The sequence below is a fragment of the Podarcis tiliguerta genome (genome assembly GCF_965153285.1).
Source record: "Podarcis tiliguerta genome assembly, chromosome: 4".
In the NCBI taxonomy this organism is placed as follows: domain Eukaryota; kingdom Metazoa; phylum Chordata; class Lepidosauria; order Squamata; family Lacertidae; genus Podarcis; species Podarcis tiliguerta.
In genome coordinates this window covers 72,038,641-72,060,576 of record NC_139537.1, presented here as the reverse complement: position 1 = coordinate 72,060,576, position 21,936 = coordinate 72,038,641, and the positions used below count along the sequence as shown (strand labels likewise).

The 21,936-nt window shown below is 42.0% G+C and overlaps 1 protein-coding gene and 1 long non-coding RNA gene across 9 annotated transcripts in view; one reads left to right on the top strand and one right to left on the bottom strand.

Annotated features, from left to right (window-relative positions):
* Positions 1 to 21,936, top strand: part of AFF3 (ALF transcription elongation factor 3) — a 228,518-nt gene that overhangs the window by 73,657 nt on the left and 132,925 nt on the right. The gene's annotated exons all lie outside the window — the stretch shown is intronic.
* Positions 1 to 21,936, bottom strand: part of LOC310676390 — a 101,158-nt gene that overhangs the window by 20,003 nt on the left and 59,219 nt on the right. Inside the window, exon 2 of the long non-coding RNA XR_014510527.1 lies at positions 12,252 to 12,338. This is a non-coding gene — a long non-coding RNA (uncharacterized lncRNA). The remainder of the gene's footprint in view (positions 1 to 12,251; positions 12,339 to 21,936) is intronic.

Here is a 21,936-nt window from a genome sequence, read left to right as displayed (position 1 = left end):
ACTTTACTGCCCTTAAGTTCATTTTTAATTGGGGTGCAGAGCTTTGAACAAGTCAATTATTATTTTTTATAGTAAGCGGTAATTAATGTTTCATTATATTTTATTAGGCTCATTTCATTCATCTGCATTGGAACTAATTCAGGCTTTTCTAAATATTGTACCTGTATTTGTATACATGGTTGTGAGAGAGGGAGAGAGAATATGAATGAATGCAGGCTTTGACTTGAAGCCAGAGAATTATGTGACTAGCTATGCGCACATTCCATAGATTTTTTAGACTAAACCCAGCCAGGCTTATGTGTCATTGTCTTTTTATGTTTTTACATACACTGTATCACTGAGAAGAATTTCTAAAATTAACTCAACAGTATACAAATGTATAAATAATAATAATAATAAAAATGTAGAAACTCCTTGGTGATGATTTGAGAAACGCATGAAACCATATAAAACCTGCTGGTGATATAATGCAGCCTGTAGTACTCTGGCCCACATGATACAAGGTTGTGTCCAGTTTCTCAGCTGAACTAAACACATGAACCAACTTGGTCTTTCAGCAGTGCGTGAAGTAAAGGACATGTTTAGCTGAAATACTTAGAAAATACGAAGGTGACTTGATAGATACTCGGGGGGAGGGGGAGAGAGAGTAGAAGGCACAGATTCTTGACTGCGAGAAAAATGAAAGAAGACAACGTAAGATAAGCTTAAGTGAAGCAGAGACAGCAGGAAGGAAAAATAGAAAAGGAAAGACAAGAGATTTGGTTGTGAGCAGGATAAGCGAAGTCCTTCAATATAAAGACTAGGGCTTTCCTTTCCTTTGCTGTTTTGTAGGATGGGGTAGGAGAAGAGAAGGATGTGCTTTTTAAAAAATACTGCCCCATTTTCACAGGCATGTCTCTGATTATGTGCATCTACAGAGAATGACCGCTCTCCACATCAAATGGGGGGGGGGGTGTGCCTTTTGCGTGGTCACGTGCAGCCCCCCAGGTCCCAGTGCTGCTCCTGGTAGTTCAGGATGGCTTCATCCTCCCTAGGCTGGATACCTGGAGTTCTCCGCCTACCTCAGCCAATTGCCCAATCCCGCCTGGGGAGGCTTTGCCAGGGCATCAACCAGGTAAGGGGAGGGACCACCCTGCCCACACAACAGAAGGTGAATCCTACCTGCGAAGCGTCAGTTGGCTTCAGAGCTTCTCCCACCCTGCCCTCCCTCAGTTAAGTCATCTTTTGCAGGTTAACCTCTTCTCCACAGGTGTGCAGGCGCTGCTACGTCAGGGTCGCTGTTGAAGGGCCAGAAAGGAATTTTTCTGCATTGGCAGGTTTTGCCTTTTCCATAGCAAAACGTCACAACTTTGGTGGTTTCAGGCCTTGGGCGGAATCCTTTAGTCTATCTTCCTAAATGGGGACGGGGTGAAGCAGTGACCCCCACCCCCCTTGCGGCGGTGATCCCAGGGTTCCCCGTTAAAGGGGTATTGAGGGGAGGCATTGGCCATATGCCGAGAGGTTGTCATTGCTCTCCCCTCCGGCAGCAAAACAGGGGGAGGGCTCTCTGCTTGAACTTATGTTCTCCAGAGCCAGCCCAATCCCCACACACTCTGGATAACCCTGATGTCTTCAAGATCCCCGGCTGGGGAGTGGGAAGGATAAACGCCCAATGCCTGAGCCAAGGTCTCCCTACATCTGAAATTTAATAAAATTGTGGCCAATTTTAATCCCATAGCACGTTGTCTTGAGGCATTATTCCGCACGGGTGTCGCCTGGGGTTGGGGGACTCTGCCTGTCCATGCAGCTAAATTTGGCAGTTGTATATGAGGCACATTTCATTAAAAACACGAGGTCTGGCTTAAAAAAAAACAAAAAAACTTTTGACTGAAAGCTGTTTATCATTATTTTAAGAGTCTTCAGGGTACTAGACAATTATTTTTTTTCTACTTTAAAATGTCTCAATTGCGTCCCATGATCGTTAAGACTTAATTTTTTGTATCTATAGCAAAAACTACTAATCATTCACTGATCTCCACTGAGCAGTAGTAGAAAAAGAAATGCTATTTTCGTATTCTGCACATCATGACTCTCATTAAAATCTCATAGAAATGATGAATTCTGCTTGGGATACACCGATTATAAAATAAATATGTCTGAGTTTGTGTTTTTGGGCTTGTGCCCTGGCTCCCAGTGGTAAACTTAGTCTATTAATGTCTGATGCTTTAAAGAAACACAAAAGCCCTCAGGCTAGTTTTGTATTGCAATATCTCAGAATAGTGGCTGCATGTATTAATCAGAGCTTTCAAACGAAAGTAGTAAATTGTCCTTGATCTTCAGTAACTCGGGGCCAATGCATATAGCCACAAATGGGGCTTCTTATAAAAATCCATGCACACTAAAAAAAAAACCCCATATGCCTGGATTAAATGTGCATGTAGAGGTAAAACCCGCTGTGTAAAGTGCGAGTGTGGTATACTGTCTGTTTCACAATCATGTAATCACTAAGTGAAGTACCATTATGGAATGCATCATTATAATGTTAATGCTCATGCTATAGTTGTGAGAACATCACAGTGAAAGACCTGAAAGAAACATAAGTAGGACTGGTCTGCACAGCTTATTGTCTCACTGCCAGTGACAGACTGGGACTAAAAGTCAGTCCCAGCATATGAAACCCAGTGTGGCCCACATGGAAGAGGGTATGTGCTTGGTTTATTCTGCTCTGCAGGGTAGGGCTTGAACCAATGGCTTCATGTTACAAGAAAGGAGATTCCGACTAAGCATACGGAAAAACTTTCTGACAGTAAGAGCTGTTTGACAATGCGCTAGCTAGCATACCATCAGTTCTTTAAAAAGTTGAACTTGAAGGCAAGGCTTTAGGCAAGGGGTTGTCTGCACTATGGAGAACTCTTGTGGGAGGACTTCCAGAGTTTAGGAACTCCCTAGTGAGGCTGATTCTAGTGTAGGGTTGCCACCTAATATGGGGTTGTCCCTTATTTCAAGGGAAAATGCTGCAACCTTTAAGGGACGCAGTTTGTCCCTTATTTCTGCCTTGCTTTCTTCTCCTTCCCTCTGCTGAGGTGAGTGCTGAGCTCAGCTCCTCTTTCCCTCACATCTCTACCAGCACTATTGCTTGTCCGCGTTCTCTGTCTCTGTCTGTCTGTCTCTCCTTTCCCTACCTTACTCCCCCATTATACTAAATCCAGTGAGTGATGCAGAGGATAGCCGCAGAGGACAGCGAGAGTTTGGGGATGGGTTGTAGGGGCAGGGCTAAGAAAGAATGGAGGAGTCGGGGAGGGATTGCTTTGAAGTAATTTCTGCACATAAGTGTCCAGCTGTATCAGACTATATCCCACTCTGGTCCAGTATGCTGATTCCCACAGCAGCCAGCCACAGCCAAAATCTTCCAAGTACCCAGAAAATAGGATCTTGTTGCCAGGACACCATAGTCCCACTGTTTTAGATCTGCAGCTTGGCTCAAACTAGCCCTGCTCCAAATCCCACCCCCTAGTTTTCGTTTCCATGAAAGAGGTGTTGTTTCTGTCTCTTTAGTGGAGAGCAGAAGAACTTCAAAGAAATTTTGCGGATTGGGTTGTGTGTGTGGTTCTGCTGCTGAGGTGGCCAAGCTGTCTTTTTAAATGGAAGAACTTGTTTTTGTTTTAAATACTCTAAGGAGTATATTTAAATGCTCTAAGGCAGGGGTCGGCAAGGTTTACCTCGCCTGAGCTGGTTCACTCCAGCGGAGATCCCTCCGTGGGCCGGATTGCGTACCCGCCCGCAATTTCCGGCGTCTGTGCAGATGTGATTTCCGGCGCCGCAGAAGCAAGTCCCTGCGCTGCGCTGGTTTAGCGCAGTGCGCGGGGACTCATCAAGCGGGTGGCTCAGTTTGGAGGTGGCTCGGGGGCCGGTTAAACGACCCCCTTGGGCCGCTTGTAGCCCATGGGCCTTAGGATGGCAATCTCTTCTCTAAGGAGTGTGAGCCTAAAAATGCATGTCAATGCACAGAGTTGTATGTGTGCCTCAGAATCTTTTACGTGCTGAGTTTGTAAATTGTGCCATTATTTCCTTTAAAAACTAGACACTCTGAAAACAATGCCCTGGGTTCTTTAAAAAAAAACCTTCTGAAAATATTATTTGTTTTTTGAATGCAACAAATGTGAGTGGAAGGCACTGTATGAGTGTGTATTAGGGCAATCCATAACGAATGTTAAATATAAAGGGAGAGGAATATAGCACTTGTGACAATTAATGTCAATACAGTTTGCAGATTGCTTGAAATGACATTATACTGTTGCACATACTTATGCAGCACAGCTCTTTGAAACAAAGCCATTTTTCTGCTTTCTAATGAATGCTGTATTGTTGGTCTATCTGATCAACAGAAAACCACCGTAAATAGGACTCCTCAAAATTTTATCTGTTTTTACCCAGTGGAGGAAATCCTGTCTAATATAATTAGATACCTGCAGGCATGTCAGAAATAATTGAAACGTTTACGCTGAAGATCAATACATTCAAAATTTTGGCAGGAGGGTCTGCCACCTATATGACCCGAATATATTTTATATTTAAGACATTCAATTATATTTAAAAAGGTGCTGGGTTTTTTTAATTGATTGTCATTTTTTTAAAACAACAACAACAACAACAACAACAACAACACATCAACATGTGTATCATCCCACTGTATGTTTTAAAAGGCTCATGCAAGACACATAGATGTCTGACGAATAGTATTTAAATGGTGGAAGGGAAAATACGATTGAAAGTGTATGTGTCTTATTGTCTATCCAGGTAGGGCTGCTGACAGCATCTCAAATAGCTTTCCTGTCGCCATGTGGGAGGTGATGATAGTAGAGGTGGTAATAATGATGATGATGTGAGAAAATGTGTGCGTAAACAGAATTAATGACAAGTGACAGGGCTGCTGCTTTCACTGAGACACAGATCTAAAAATGAACAGCACCTAACTTTCAACACCCCCACCTTTCTACTGGTCAGAGATATCATCCTTTTGGGGAAAGATAGCCAGCGAGGTTAAAGCGATTTCATAGTGCCCTAAGTCTATTGAAAGCATCCATTATTTTGTCAATTGCGAAGTTAAAATTGGCCAGCTTAGTTACTTTACCTGACCTCGCTCCAACATTGTAACCTCCTCTTAAATATATATATCTCTCACATAGGAGTTCAAAAATATTTCAAGATGAAATGAAATCATTAATTTGGATTTAAACGGAAAAGCTCAGGCAGAACTGGCTTCAACCAAGCAAAGAAAACAACAACATTGAGTTCATTTTCAATATATATATTCTTTGCGTAAGAAATATTTGATATTGGAAACAAGTGGTGGGTATTGAGAAATACTTGATATTGGAAACAAGTGGTGGGATTTCTCAGTCCATCATTAGTGTTTAAGTAGAAAGAGGCATGTGGTTTTTCCACATAGGGGACACAATAGAAACAAAACAAAATCCATACAATTAAAAATAGTACACTGATCTCAATAGCCTAGCTTTCTGCCGAATACACCCATTGTTTATATGAGTCCTTCAGTATTTCCTAAACACATTGGGGCATTTTCCCATATGACTAATCAGATCTATTAATTCCAGTAGGTTTACTTGAGTACAACTTTGTTTAGCCAAACTTAGTACCTTGATTCTCAAACGCCTTGATTCTCAAACGCCTTGGTACTTGGAACCCAAACACTGCAAACCTGGAAGTAAGTGTTCCAGTTTGCGAACTTTTTTCGGAAGCTGAATGTGTTATGCTTCCAAATTGAGTGCCACACTTCCGTTTTGAGTGTTACACTGAGATCTGTCTATTTATTTTGCGCTTTTGTTTTTGCGGCTCTCTTTTTTTGTTTTTGTGACTGTGTGGAACCCAGTTCAGCTACTGATTGATTGTTTGTGTGACTGCAGTACATTGTTTATTGCTTTCATTTTATGGATCAATGGTCTCGTTAGATAGTAAAATTCATGTTAAATTGCTGTTTTAGGGGTTGTTTTTAAAAGTCTGGAACGGATTAATCCATTTTGCATTACTTTCTATGGGAAAGCGTGCCTTGGTTTTGGAACACTTTGGTTTTGGAATGGCCTTCTGGAACAGATTGAGAACCAAGGTACCACTGTAAGTTCAGACAGTAGTGAGTTAAATGGACCAATTGTATGGCTGGGAGTAAGGCTATAACCTGGATTTGACGCAGTCTTCTTCATGAGACGAGTGCTGATTCAAACCTGGGTCTTCCCTGTCCTAGTCTGATACTCTAACCGCCAAACCACTCTGCCTGTATTTTATTATTGTAAGCCACTCTGAAAGTTCTGACGCTCATTTAAATTACGACTGAATCAATTTCCCCACTAAAATATAGATGAACAATCATGGGATGTGGCATCATTGTGATAGTGTTTCCTCCTGTTCCACTTCACTGACTGACGCTTGCAGGAGAAGTGAAATGCTAGCACCACGATGACATAAAAATTATTCCAACTACATGCTACTGGAAAGAGTTGGCGGTTGTGGGCAGTGGCATGGTCAGGGGTATGCATATATGTGTCTCCTATAATATGCTGTTTAGCCTCTTTTTTTTCTGTGAAATGAAACATGATAGCATGTCAGGCTCCTTCATCTTGTTCCTGATATCCTTGCAAGACCACACATAAAACAGTCTCAAAATGAATTATATGCATAGATCACAATAGCCAGCCAAGATTCGGTGGCTCACGTCCAAATTAATTAGCATTCAGCTTGGGAAAAGCAAAACACACACACACAAAAGATGGAATAATGTCCTCAAAATATTCTAACGAACAAACTCAGGCTGCGTACACATTGCCGTTTTAGTCTGGCTCCAGTGCGCTCCCAACCACTGGCTTTTGAATCTGTTCAGACGCAACGTTACCTGTGATGTAGAGCTGCCCTGTTTCTTGAAAAATACTGCCGCTTATTGCATTTTCCAGCAAACCAGTTTCAGTCTGGAAGAAAATCTTAAAGTGCATTCCCTTTGCAGTTCAGCAGGGGTTTGAACGATTGAGACAGCCATTGCTCATGCGCAGATGGCAGCGGATGCACAGATGACAGTATTATGAATTGGAGTTTGGGAGGGTTGAAAGGGCAGGTAAGGCAAACAGGTAACGGTGTATGGGGTGTTGGGAAGGGGCGGTACCTCTGGTGGGGGCGCATTATGCGCCCTCTGGAGTGGTTTGTCCACCATTGATCCCCAGTCTGCACTCAGTGTTACCATCAAGTATGAGGAAACAGAAACATGGCAAATTACAACATCACTGTAGTTTCCGTGCTTCCAAAATCCGTACTTCCATCTCCGGGCATTTGTTGTTTTTTTGAAGTCAAGTAGGAAAGGGGTGTCATTTTGACTTTTTCCAGGTGTGAAAATGTTAGGCCATCTCTTGTCTTCAAATCCTTTGATTGGACAGATGGATCAGTCTTGAGCATTCTTTGAAAGTGTCCTCTTCATTGCAAGGCCTGAGGCAAAATTGCCGCTTTGTAGAGACGAAGGATGCAGCTATGTGGTGACACTGTATATCAATATAAGATATTGTGGTGGATAACTTATAGAAGAAGATGATGCAAAGAAGTTCTGAGAAATGGCTGAACAGCGTTCTTCCAAAGCATAGGGTTTTTCCAAAGCAAATATGCTTCCTTTTCTTCCCGTGAGAAGCAGTGTAGCATGTATAATAATAAGGGGGAAACAACAACAACAACTAGTGCTGTTTCTTCTTATTCCTCAGTGTCAGATACATCCTCACATTAATATCTTCCCTTGTAAGTGGTTTATAGCTAGATTCTTAGGAAGAGGATGGAATATTTCTGCAAGAGGCATTGATCAATAATCGGCATTTATACTACTCAAAGCAAAACATAAGATGTACGAGGCACAAGCTAGAAGGTTAATACTGCCTAACTCATAAAATATACTAAATTTATAGAGCCAAACATTCAGTAAGAAATATAGGACCTACCTAGATGAGACACAGATGTGATCAGATCTCCCAGTGTTTCCGGGGTTTGTCTTTCTTCCTTAAAATCAGTGATGGGCTCTCTGACATGGCCCAGGAGTGTGGTACTAGGAGAAAGCCCCTTTAACACTTTTCTCCAATACGTGTTCCTGTTGTAAATGTTGAGTCTGGCAGGGTTGATATGGCCCTGGGAACATAAGAGCTTCCAGACTACTCTAAAGCTTTGATGGAGCAAATGCTCACAGTTCTCCTAGGTGCTGCTCTCTGGACTTCTATATCTTGCCACACACAAAAATGAACTTTCTACATGCACTCATTCATGAATCTTTGCATATCCCCAGTCATGTGTCTTCTACGCAATTCATGCAACAGAATGAGCATGTCTATCCACGGTTTGTCTCTATATACATAAAAACTTCAAGGGGCCCAATTTAACCAATGAATCACACTAATGGAAGCCAGTGCAAGGTCTTCCACTAATGCGTTGGGACCAGGGCCGTCTTTAGCATATGCACCGCCAGGGTGCAAAGATCTGCCCAGCGCCCCAAAATTTAGTTTAGCCCCCAAATTAACTTTTATTATGCTTATGTCACTATTATCATTTGAGAAATAACGCTCACGCATGCGCGGCTCCAAAAGGAGTTTGTGTGTGTGTGTTTTGTTTAAAATCTGCTTTTCTGAAGAAGACAAAGAACACACTAGGAGTTGGTGTAAAGACTCCACACATGCGCTTACGGTTGTAGGGAGGTGTCTGAAAGATGAGATGGGCAGGCATTGTGCGCATGCGTCGGAGAGCCATCTTGGGCAGCCTTTCATTGTGGGAGCAACCTTATTTCTAGAGGAGCTGGGAGGGCCCTTGCGAGTGTGCATATACGAGTTCCTCTTGGGAAGGTTCCGGAGGCTGTGCGTGAGATCAGTTGTGTCCAAGGTGCTGCTGACTCCGCTGCCACATAGCAGCTCAATACAATACGCTTATGTGGCTTCGGCAGCGGGCGCCTGGCGCCCCCCAGAATTCGGTGCCCGGGTGCCCCACACCCCTAGGTAAAGACAGCCCTGGTTGGGACTTTTCACCCCCTCTCCTCCCCTTGTGGGCCCCTGCCCCCCAGTTGGCTGTGTGGGGATTGGGGACCCCTCAAAACAGCATGGGCGAAGGAAAGGGAAGATCATTCTGTCTGACAAGCTGACCTGACATCCTTGCCCTGAAAGAGCAATATCCTTAGCACTTCATCGAATTCCTCCCACAATTCTCTGCACATTTTCTAAAAATGGAAATCTATGGCAGATCCTGAACTATCAGGCCCAGTGATATCACTGAATTGTACTGAGTTGTATGTATGCAACACTTGCAGTGTTCCACTCATTTGATGATGCTTTCTCCCAGTATGCCCACAAAATGTGCTCCAGATGGTCGCTCGGCCATTTGAAGCAGATTTTGAGGGTGCAGGGGAGGCTGCAGGGGAGAGGGGAAGAGGAGAAAAATTCCACGGTGTAAAGCAGAAGTATTTTGTGTGACTGGGATGGCAATGTTTGATGCGCTGTATCTTCTCCCCCAGCTGTAATCAATTATACACCCCCAACATTTCTTTGCAAGGCAGATTTTCCAAATGCAAGTTGGTTGTATTATGCAACAAGGTGGAGCAAGTCTGTAATGAAAAGCCAATGTAGAAACTGATTTGCAAATACGTAATTAGCAAGATATTTCATAAAATGAAGGCTGTATGTTGTTAGACCTCAAGGCCTGTCAGAGAAGACTGTGGGACATGAAGACTCGTGCAATTGTCATTCCTTATGAAAGCCTTGAAAGTAGTGAGTTTCAAGCTGGTACCAAATAAGATTTATGTCTGAAAAGTTGTAAAACACCACCTCACTTACGGCAAACAGGGCTCAGGGGGGCTGAAGAGCTTTAGTCTCACTTAAGGATTGGAGCTTAATAGTGTCTAGGATCCAAAGAAGGAATGTTTTTGCACAGGGAAAAACTAAATGCATGGCTGGAATTTCACTTAAATGTTTTCTCCACAGTAATTCCCCCTGACAAAGAGGCAAGTTACTGCAACAGTTTAAAAAATGAGGGCTTGAGTATCTCTGAAAACCATTGCAGAGAAAAATGGGGGGGGGGGTTGCATTCATGATTTCCCCCCAGATGCTCTTATCCTTCCTTTGGATTCTCATTATTACATTAGAGTAATGTGCAATTCCATTGTGTTTAATAGAGTAGTGTAAATTAATTCCAGTATTTCTGGAATTTTAATAAGGAGACCACTGTCAGGTTTTATGCTACTTTAACATTCATTATTCAAAGTTTGAACCGTGGGTGGGATTTATCTGTTCTTTTGTTTTTAGTCTTCACTAGCTCAAAATGCTTTTTTTTTTTTTGTAAATATTTTCCTCCAAGCAAGCAAGCATTCTCGACTGCACACTCAGGGAGGTTATTTATTATGCTTAATGGCAGCTTATAGTAAGTCGTAAATTAAAGGAACAACTTATATGGTGTTTTTAGGTGTGCCAAGGGTATGCCATTTTGCTAATAATTTGTACTAATGTAAATTGTGAAGTGACATTTATGAACTGCGTTTGGCGTCATACATAAAACTCCGGCTAAATGTAGAAACATTGATCTGCTGTTTTACGAGCCAATACTTTTGTACAGGTCAGAGTAGTTTTTGCCCCGAGCCTTTACTAAGGCCAGAGTGTTAAGTTAATAAATGGAAGGTTTAAATTTTATAGACTAATCACTTGGAGTAATCAAAATTTGCTTTTCAGTAGCCGAGCGTGATGTTTACTATCTCCTCACTTTGTAGAAAACATTGCGTTACGGCCTTGTAGCAATTGTGCATTTTCTAAAGCAACACTATTGTGAATTTTTATCCCTACTTCAGCAAACAAAACACACAAGAGCCTAGGATGAGCCTGCTAGATCACGCCCAATAGCCCATCTAGTGCAAAATCCTGTTCTCACAGTTCTTATGGGAAGCCTGCAAGTTGAGCAGGACAGCAACAGCACACATAAATTGGTTCTGTATCTCCCTGAAAAGTGAGAAAGTATGCATCATGCTATGCGTTTAATATGTTGGAGTTGCATGAAAGGCATATAAACTGCAGACATGTAATATAACTGTGGGCAAATATGAAAAGTATATGATATTTCTAAAGTTTTTCCTGGTTATAGAGGTGAAGTTGGAGAACAATTAGGTATCCCAAAAAGTTTTGAAAGCAGTGCTTTTTTTCTGGGGGTACGCACACCCCTAAACATTTTGTGAATCTAAGTTTGGCCTCATTGAGGGGCAGTATTTCAATATGAGTGGGAAAATGAGAGTACCCCTAAACAATTTTTAAAGAAAAAAAGCACTGTTTGAAAGTATAAATCAGTTTTCTACATCTTCTCTCATATATTATATTATATATATCTGTAATCACCTGATCTCATTTCTATTTAATGTACCTTAAACTTAAATAGGGTTGTAGTGGTTCTAGGGGTTGCTCGGGCGTAAACCAGTGCAAAGACCTGTTGTTGAGGTCAGGGATTTTTTCCCCAGTTCCAGCACCTGTCAGGTGGGCACCATTGCCATTGTAAGAGAACAAGAGAGGCGTTTATGGTGAGTTTGGCACCTCCTTTTCTAGACAAATATCACTGAATTGATGATGATGCTGAAGAAGAAGAAGAATACATGTGGAGTTTGGCATGGCATTCCACCTCCGCTGTTCCATCTAGGCAGCAGATTAGTTGATCCCTGAGCAAAGTAGGATTCCTCCCCACTCCGCAATCCATGTTGTTTGGGTGAAAGGAGACTTTACATACTCTACACTGCAGTTTCTGTAGGGTTAACATTTGTGATTGGTTGTCCTAACAAGACCAGCCCTACCGCAACAGTGGTGGTGGCGGGGGGAGTCAGCACAGGCTAAATGCCTTAAAAATAAATAAATATAAGGTCTTAACAATATATGGATGCATTGTAAGAGAAGGGGTTAATTGAGCCTCTCCAGGGAGGGAGTTTCAGAGTCTGGATGCCACAACTAAAAAGGCCCAGTCTTTCTTGGTCCCTCCTTCAGTAGTGGTGGAACCCAGAGCAACACTGATGGGAGGTTCATGTGAGAGCAAGAGGAGGCTCTTCATATACCCTGGTTCCAAACTGCTTAGGGCTTTGTGAAGAATACCCAGCCCTCATTAAATACAGATTATACAAACATGGAATAGTATGCTTGGCAAAACAGGCTCCTGAAATTGCTCTGGCTGCCACGTTTTGACTCAGCAAATCACGTTTTATATAAAGGTTTGTTGGCAGAGTCTATTCTTACCTGAAATGAAACATTTTCAAATTCCTGGTGGGGTTTTTTTTGTAGCTTTACATCTTTGGTTTTATTCTGATGCCAATTTGAACAATCCTGCAGAAGCCAAATATGTACAAGTGTTTCTAAACATGCCGTTATAAAATATTAGTGTCTTTTGTCTGTGTAAAGATAGGGAAACAAACTGAACATTTATTGAGGGACCGGTCCACAAATTATTCTTTGGCAATAGAAATATGTTTTGTGACAAACCTAAATCAACTTAAAAAAAATATCATAGAGGTAAAAACGGCAATGTATAGATGGTGCACATTCAGTATAAGGTGAAGCTTTTTAATGCTATGCATGAATGCCTTTGCTGAAAATGGGAAATCTAAACAGCTGCACTATTGTATTCAATTGCTGTCAAAAAATAATGATTTGCTGAGTCTAATAGATCACCATTTGGTCTTGGCAGCTGTTACTGGCAGGTTATACAGTACAGAATACATGCTGTGCATGCTATATTTCTGTCTTGCTGGGGTTTCTTACTATAAAGATAGTAAGATATGCAGCCAAATCAAAAGTTAATAGCATCGGACCAGGAGTTCTTAACCTGTGGGCCAGGAATATGCATAAAGAGGGATCATACGGTCCTTGTTTTTCCTTCATTTCATAGCTTTTAATAAAACATAATATGTTTCCAGCTCTTACGCTAGATCGCGAAAATGACCTTGAAAATTGTGAGCTGAATATATCTATGTGTGTGTGTATTGCAGCCGTGCTTCGTGAGATCGGCAGATAGCTTGAAAAAAGCTTTAAGCGACACATGCTGCTCCATTAGTTCCAATCAAAGCACTCTGGGCTTTTTTATTCTCTAGCCAAAGATTTTCACATTTCTCCGAATGAGTTTGCAGACTCTCATTGTGTGCCTCAAGAGGGGTGCAAACATGTGTCATGGGGCTTCTTCCAAATGGAAGAAAGGAGGCATTATCAAGGGTTTTTATATTATTATTATTATTATTATTATTAATTTATAATGTTTGAAAACATGATGCGTTTTCAAGTATGGTAAAGGGGGTGGGGACACACCACACACAGTACAATATTTCTTTTGTTCCTTGACCGTAGTTTTCAAATGGCGTTTCAGGGAACTCTGTGATTCCTCAGAAGCTTATCAGGGGTTCATTGGTGACAAGATCCAAAATGGAAGAAGAGCGTCCCTGAAAGACACTGCGTGATGGTGACAGGTGGTTCAGTCACTAGACGGCACTGGGCTTAGTTGTATCTGGGTGAACTCAGGAGTTTCCTGCTGCTGTTCTGTTTATGTTGAAGAGCTGCAGTGGGGTGTTCCTCACCTGTACTTCCTAGTATGAAGGTCACTGCTGGTAGCCAAGTCAAGAGAGAGAGGTGGGAAGGGAGGCATAGCAGTAGGAACTTTGGATTGACTCAACTGCTGCACCTGCACCCACCTCCTTCCTTGCCACCTTGCCTCTCTCCCTCTATTACTGGCAGCAGCCTCCACACTGGGAAGCTTGGTGAGCATGTTACCCCACCCAATGCCATCCTGCCAGCCATTACTGGTTCTGCTCTAGCTCCTTGACCAGTGTGCCCTCTTAAGCCCTCCATGATGCTCAGCTTGCTTCTGTGCTAGGATGGGCAATAACGTCTCTGCTAGGTGGAGCTGCAGAGGAGTACTGCTGGCTGGCTGCATTCTAGGCCGTTCTTTCCATCACACAGAAACCCGAGAGGCTTGGCTAGCACTTTGTAAGAGTACAGTGGTACCTCGGGTTACATACGCTTCAGGTTACAGACACTTCAGGTTACAGACTCCACTAACCCAGAAATAGTACCTCAGGTTAAGAACTTTGCTTCAGGATGAGAACAGAAATCATGCTCCCACGGCAGCAGGAGGCCCCATTAGCTAAAGTGGTGCTTCAGGTTAAGAACAGTTTCAGGTTAAGAACAGACCTCTGGAATGAATTAAGTACTTAAGCCGAGGTACCATTGTATCCAATAACTGGCTTTCCCCAATAACCCTTAAAAAAAAAATAATAATGCAACATTCAGGGTTTGTGCCAGATATGAGAGATTCCCCAGTGGCTCCCCCTAGGGAGGGAAAAACATTTGAAAACCATTCCTTTAAGGCACAACAATTCATAAAATTATTATGAATTTTTCAAGCCAAAATGTACTCTTAAAAACCCCAGCCGAACTTCCTTCTCGGTTTGCCTTACTCTCAAAGCAGTACTGGATATTGCTGGCATCCGTCGGTCTCTAAAGAAAACGGAGAGCACCTGGAGAATCACAGCGCCTGCTGTAGCCGCAGAGACTGGGAACTCATAACTGCTGCCTCCTATGTTGTTTTTGCAGTGTTAGCAGCACCAAAAGTGATCTCTCTGGGGGACAAGCCTGGGCAGTGAGTATGGGGGATGCTGGGCTTGGCCTCAGTGATGACCCCCAAAGGAAAGCAGAGCAATACATTGGGCACCAGCTTGGCTGCAGGAGTTGCTAGTAGGAGGCATACAAGGCGCTATGCAACTGTCTTAGGGATTTGTGTATGTATTTGTGTATTTGTGTATGTACATATGCTGTATGGAATCTTAATGTTTATATTATTTTTCTTTTATATTGTACACCCACCCACCCACACACCAATGGAAGTTGATTGGAGATCTGTTTGGTGACAAGCAACTAGCAAGTTTAATTAGGAATAAAAATGCTAAATCTATGGGATGCAAATTGACCCAGTTACTTACTTACTTAGCCTAGATTCTTCAGCGCATGTATTACTTTTTAAAGAGTTTGTAATTCTTTTTTTAAAAAACACCCTCATCCTTTTGCATCATCGGTGAGGATATCTGCCCCACAATTGTTATTGTTAGTATTTTAATTTGGGAACTCATTGAAGAGTTGCTTATCTCCTCTCTTTGCAAACTTGAGAATTACCCATGTTCCTTTCATGGTAACATTCATCAAAAATTATGCTGCCTTCACCCCTTCTAAAATAACAGTGAAGATAAATGGATCGATTGACCCCAAGAGCAGTTTATTTATCCCTTTAGTCACACTTCAGTAGTAAAATCAATATTTCTCTGAAATATCTGATATTACAGTGGTTCCAGTAAATACTGACGCTCCTGAACTATGTGTGTGAGAGAACAGAAATTTATTATCAGGTTAGATATTTTAGTATCTATATTGATTTTTCTGTGAATGCATGTGAAGTTTTTTATTTATCTGTATCTAAATGAGTGACATCTGCTGCTGTGTGGTGGTGGTGGGGGGAAGCTCCCCCCCCCCAGTAATCAAAGCCCCGTTGAAGGAAAAAGAAAACTCATATCTAACAATCTTAGTGAAAAGTACCTTGTCAGGACTGTATGCTTATTTTGAAATGATGCAGTGTCTAGTGGACTGTGTTTTCTCATAGTGCCCCTTTGTTGGACAAATGCGCAGCATGGTAGGTCCCCCCCCCCCCCTTTTAATACGGATGTCGACACCACTTGATGTATAACTACTAAATTGTTTTGGAGTGCTAGGTGGCTAATGGCTTGCCGTATGGATGGAGTAAAGGGAACAGAACTGATAGAGAAGGGGCTGGAAGAGGGGTCATGTTTGCCTCTGTCTGTTTATGTATGTTTCTTAATTGAATATAATGATACCTGATAGAAAAACATTATCTCAAATCAAATCTTTCTACTGTAATCCACACATGCTTAAGCTTAAATAGAAATGGTGTGCATATATAGTGGGGGGAAATTGCAATGAAAGTTCTGCAACAGATTTGAGGTGGAATTGAGGCCCCTAATGAACCGCAGAGAAAAAAGATCTGGTGTAGTTGGTAGTGCTGGTGATGGTTCCTTCAGCTTGTTTACTTTCACTGCAATGGTTGTCTCATGCACGTGGTTATGTGCAGTTGCCAATATGTAGCTTTAGACAACAATCCTCCAAATGTTTACATCAGAATAGCTCTATTGAAGTGTTGGATACCAGGTAGGCAGCCTGGATTGTGCCTTGATAGGATTGTAATCTGATAACAGTGTGGTTCATAGAACTACCCTGAAGGTTGTAGTTTGATGTTTGATTTTATCTAAAAGAATGGGAGCAGGTTACAAGTGATTTTAAAATGCTCATACAGACAGACAGGCAGATAGATAGACCAGCTATTAAATATAGAATATATACAATGCCGGTGGGTCTCAAACCCTCGGTGAGTTAGGGACTTCCTCTGCATGCGAAGACAAGGCTCCAGCAGATTGAGCGGACGAGACCAATTTCAGCTTGGATTTCCCCGACATACCTAACTGAATCAAATGCACACCCACAGCTGGAGAGGTTTGGATTGCAGCCTAGGTGTCTGTTATTGGGTGGTGGCAGTAATGACAAATTAGAGATGGTCTTGGCTCATCTTTATTCTGCTGGAACTTGGTATCGCCTCATAGTGGCACGAGTGTTTCAAAATATTTTATTTTGTGCCCTCTTGCTACAGTTCCTTCCCCCTACAGTTGCGCCCCAAGTGATCTTGTCCTTGGTCATCAAAATCAGCCAAAATGTTATTTTTTAAAATATAGCTCTGGAAGAGGAAGCAGGGACCTATTTGTGAAGAGCAGCCAGGTGGAAAGAGTAATTCTAACCTGTGCAGAGAGAAGGCGCATGCTTCCTTGTTTTAGGATCTGCATAGGTGGCAGCAGTACTATTGGAGCTGAGAGTTTCCTTTCCGCTGCAATGCTGTTAATTCCTTAGGAAGGAGAAAATCTGTGTAGAGAGGGCACTGCCATCCGTTGCTCTTTCTTCAGAAGCTCTTCCATCACCTATTCATACTGGTATCTCTTGTGTTCATTTCTTCCGCTGGAGATGGTGCATGGAAGCAGAGCATGACCAAACGATGGAGGTTAGGGAACTGACTTATTATACTATAAAATAACATACGCCAGGGGTGGCTAACCTTTGTCCCTCCAGATGTTGTTGGACTCCAGCTTGGGAATAGAATTGAAATATTGCCCACATAATTGTGGAAATTGTTTGATCGTTTTTAAAGCCTGTAGCTATTGTATTTTATCTCCAATCCAAATCTTCATTACTGTCATAGACCAGCATAAGGTAAAAGCACGTCTATACATAAATAAAACATGCTAGATAGGCAATAATGCAACTGCAGAAATAGAGGGTGCACATAATCATTCTCTCAGTTACAGTAGACCAGCATAAGATAAAAACACATAAAACATGTAAATTAGACAGTCAGTTTTAGACCCACTGTGTGGCACATACCCTCCTCCGACATATGTCAATCATAGCAGCACAATATCTGGCAACTGAATATGTTATATCAGGATTTATATCTTGCAGCAGTAAAGAGATATAGAATTGCCCTGTGTGTCCTGGAAATTTGTGTATTATTGGAAGGATAAACCTAGCACATATGTTTGTGAAATACTAGCAGTGGAGAAAAAAACATGTCCATTTTTTTCACTTTATCTTATTTTACATTGCTTGAATATGTTTTGGCTCGTAAGTGGTTTATAGATTGGGTTGTTGTTGTTTTTTTTAAAAAATAGCAACAACACCAACAAGACCTCCCATCAGTCCTAACCAGCTTGGCCAGTGGGTGATGGGAATTGTAGTCCAACAGCATCTGGAGGGCCACCCTTACTATACAGCATGTGCTTCTTTTAGACAAAACAATCAGATGAGATATACTTTAACAATACATGATCATATTTGGCTCTGTTTGCTGAAAACTTATAAGCAATGAAGTGTGCTGCTGCTTCCCTCCTTTCTTCTTGAAAATTGTCTTTAACACAAGGAGTAATGTTTTTAAGAGGTCAAAAGACACAATGCAGCGCCATCATTTTTATGACCGTCAAATTAATTTATTTATCCATTGCCTGCACCTAATGGAGATTGACTCTCCTGGTTCCCTGCTGTAATGATGTTCACTGAGTTGAAAATGAAGATGTTGGAGGATAAAAGTAGTGCTCTGACTGCTATTGATTAACTGTCTTGTTTGCTTCATTGTTCAGGCTTCATTAGCCTCTTGGGCAGAGACGCACCCCAGTATAGCATCCCTGACACCTTGCTGAAAAGACGCAGGCTTTTAAAATGACAGCTTTACTTAAAATACAGTTTGATGTACCATTGTTGATGGCATAGACAAAGACAACACCTGATAAGTTAGAACAGAAATACAAACAAACAAATAACAACTCACTGAACTATATCAGTCTCATATCAACAATAGTCTGGAAAAAATGTTATTAGGTTATGGATATATTAACTGCAATAGTATTTTACAAAACACACACACCCAAAACAGCAGAAGAAATAGTAAAGGAAAATGTGGTATTTTAAGAGCTGGCCCAATGCTTTTGCTGTGCCTTCCCACCACGAGGGCCATCAGCTGAAAAAATATTGTGGTGCCATGCAGATACCAGTTCCTGCTCTCATCTATCCCATACCCCCCCAACATTTTGGGAGGGCAGTTCAGGGCACCCAACCTTCACCCTGCTAACCCCATCCCTCGCCCCGTCTCTGGCTCACCCACTTGCCCTCTCCTTCCTCCTCCCCCATCCCACCTACCTTTCTCCAGTTGTTCTCCTCTGCAGCACCCGGCCTGCGCCATGTCGGGAGAAGCAGTGTGTGCCAGGCCAACCTTCTGGCAGGCTATGCCTAGCCTGCGCAGCTTCCCATCTTTTGGTCCCTCACCCTGGCGTGACCAGCACGGGGCACCAACATCGGGACATTCGGGACTGGGGACAGAAGCCGGTCATAATTGTTCATGTTACAATGTTATGAAAGGCGGAATCATCTTTTTTCTTTAACCACCATGTCATCTGGCAGTTCCCCTCTATCACTGACAATTCACTGCAAACCTCATGGTTTTGTGCTACACGTATTTGTAATCATGAGGTTCTCATGGTCTTCTTTTCATCATGGGCACAATTCAGAAGAAAGTAGGTATGCTTAAGAAACATTGAAATCAATATGAGGCCCAAGGAGTGTTCAGTGGTGTGTGTGTGTCCCATTGATTTTATTATGATGTGCCCAGTAGCCTTACCATCATCCAGATTATGTTTGTGAAAGGGCTTTGTACATGGAATGATACATGCACATAAAGATGGGGAGGGAGGTTCCTGCCCCAATCAGAGTTCACCCAAATGTGAAAAATCTCTATGCACGTAAATTGCTTGTAGACGCTATTGCACCATATTTGTTGGCAGATTCGGGGTGGGTAGCCTCCACAACCACCTTCACACATTCCTTGAATGCATGGGTGGGTTCACTTAACCTCCCCAGTGAGAGGTAAGCAGGCAGATGAAGCGTTAAGTCCCATGGATTTTAATGGAACTGAAAAACACAAAAACCTCCTTTGGATGATCATTTTTCTGTATTTTTTTCTTAAACATTTTGGAACAGCCATTGCATCTTTCTAACACATCTGATCAGAGGTGTACCAAAGCTCCTTTGTTCCATAGGCAAGGAACTGTATTGGTGCCCCAGGAGATGGGAGGGCGGGCAAGCAAGCTCCTAGTCACACCTAGCAAAAACAGAGAGGAGTGAGTTTTGCAGTCCCCGGAATTTGGTGGGGGCCAATCTGGACAACCCCTAGGATTCACCCCCACATCAGATACATGATAAATGCATTTAATTCCCACCCACTCTTCCCAGTCTGCCTCCAGATAAGATATTGTACATGTGTTTGTGTATAAGTTCATGCATGCACATTAATTAAAGTTAAAATATGGAACTTACTTCTGTCCTTGTGATTAGAATGTGTAAATTTCATGGCAGCAGATAGTAAGAAAGCTTGAACTGGATTAATTTTTAATCCTCTCCCTCCCCTTTTAATAGTGGTGTTTGTTTTGTGGATAATCTATGTATCTAGGTAAAATGGAGAAGCCAGAAACATCTGCTAATCCTTTCACAATCAGAATGGTTTTGTTTTTTGTTTTTACCAAAGCAATGCCAGTTAAATGCAAATTTGTATTTCAGGTCAAATACAAATTTCTGCGTATCATTATTTTCAATTTATAATTGCGCTAAAAGCAACTGAATAAGACCTGGATTGTAAGCCTCCTTGGGAACAATATGTATGCTACCTTGAGTTCCATTATGAAGGAAAGGTGGGATATAAAAGTAAGCGCTATTGGCAAAACATTTGCATGGCCTGAACTGGGCCCATAAAATATACAAATGGTGAGGAGTTTGTTCAGCAGATGCAGAAATGGGGAAAAAATGCAGAAAAATGATTTAACACATACAAAGATGTTTTTGAATGAATCAGACTTTGCTATTTAATTTACATTTCGAGGGCTCATTAGGATGATGAATGACACTGGTGGAGAACAAAACATACTTCCGGAACAAAAGAAAATCTCTGTAGCCTAATAACATTTTATGCCAGCACTTACATTTGTCAGAAGTGGATGCTATTTATCCCTATGATTATTTAAAAATCATTTTTATTGTCCTTTGTTCTGTGTCCTCTTCTGGGAATTTTAATTCAGAGTTTTGACACCTGCTTATTAACTTGCCTGAAGTATGGAGTACAAAGGCTCGTGCTATATAAATAATTCTAACCAGCTATGTTTATATTACTGGCAGCTGTACACAAATTAGCTCAATTTGGATTTATTTCATCTCAAAATAAGAAAGCATTCCAGACAGTGTCACCTTTAACTCACTCATACACTATTGAGATGGTGAAGCGCTAATAAATTGCTTAATACCTGGGCCATGGGCATGTCACTTTCTGGGGAGAGACCCGCAAGAGTGTCTGATTGTCTGATTCTCCCTCTCCCTCCCTCCCTCCCTCCCTCCCTCTCTCTCTCACACACACACACCCACCCACACCCTGCATACCCTCCAACGTTCATCAGATGAAAATAGGGACATTTCTCACCCCCCCACACAACTGACCCTCTGCAACCCCCCCCATTTTTTGTGACTGCAGACCATTCCCCATCAGAAGAAGGGTGAGAAATAGGACACAGCGCACACACCCTCCACCATCCATTAGAAAACCCCTTAATCCTGATTTTATTTTATTCCTTGGCAGATTTGCAAAATAAAAGCACGCAACAAAAAAAATTTTTTTTAGAAAGGGGCAAGTTTAGATGCGGATGCACAAAAGCATTTTTTAAAATAAAGAAAGACTCCTTACACTCCGCTTCACTCCGCTTGAAATATAAGGTAAAGGGACCCCTGACCATTAGGTCCAATCGTGAGTGACTCTGGGGTTGCGGCGCTCATCTCGCTTTATTGGCCGAGGGAACCAGCGTACAGCTTCCGGGTCATGTGGCCAGCATGACTAAGCCGCTTCTGGCGAACCAGAGCAGCTCACAGAAACACCGTTTACCTTCCCGCCAGAGCGGTACCTATTTATCTACTTGCACTTTGACATGCTTTTGAACTGCTAGGTTGGCAGGAGCAAGGACCGAGAAACGGGAGCTCACCCCGTCGCGGGGATTTGAACCGCCGACCTTCTGATTTGCAAGTCCTAGGCTCTGTGGTTTAACCCACAGTGCCAATTAAAACAAATGCTGCTGCTCCCCATTGAGTGTGTTTGTAAGAAAACCTCTCAGTTGTTTACAAAAATATAAAGTAACACATTAGCGTTATTGAAGAATTAAAAAAACAAACAAACCCCAGATTTTTAAAAACGAAAAGCTAAAAAAGCTAAAAGCTAAAAAGACATTAAAACACTTCTACATGC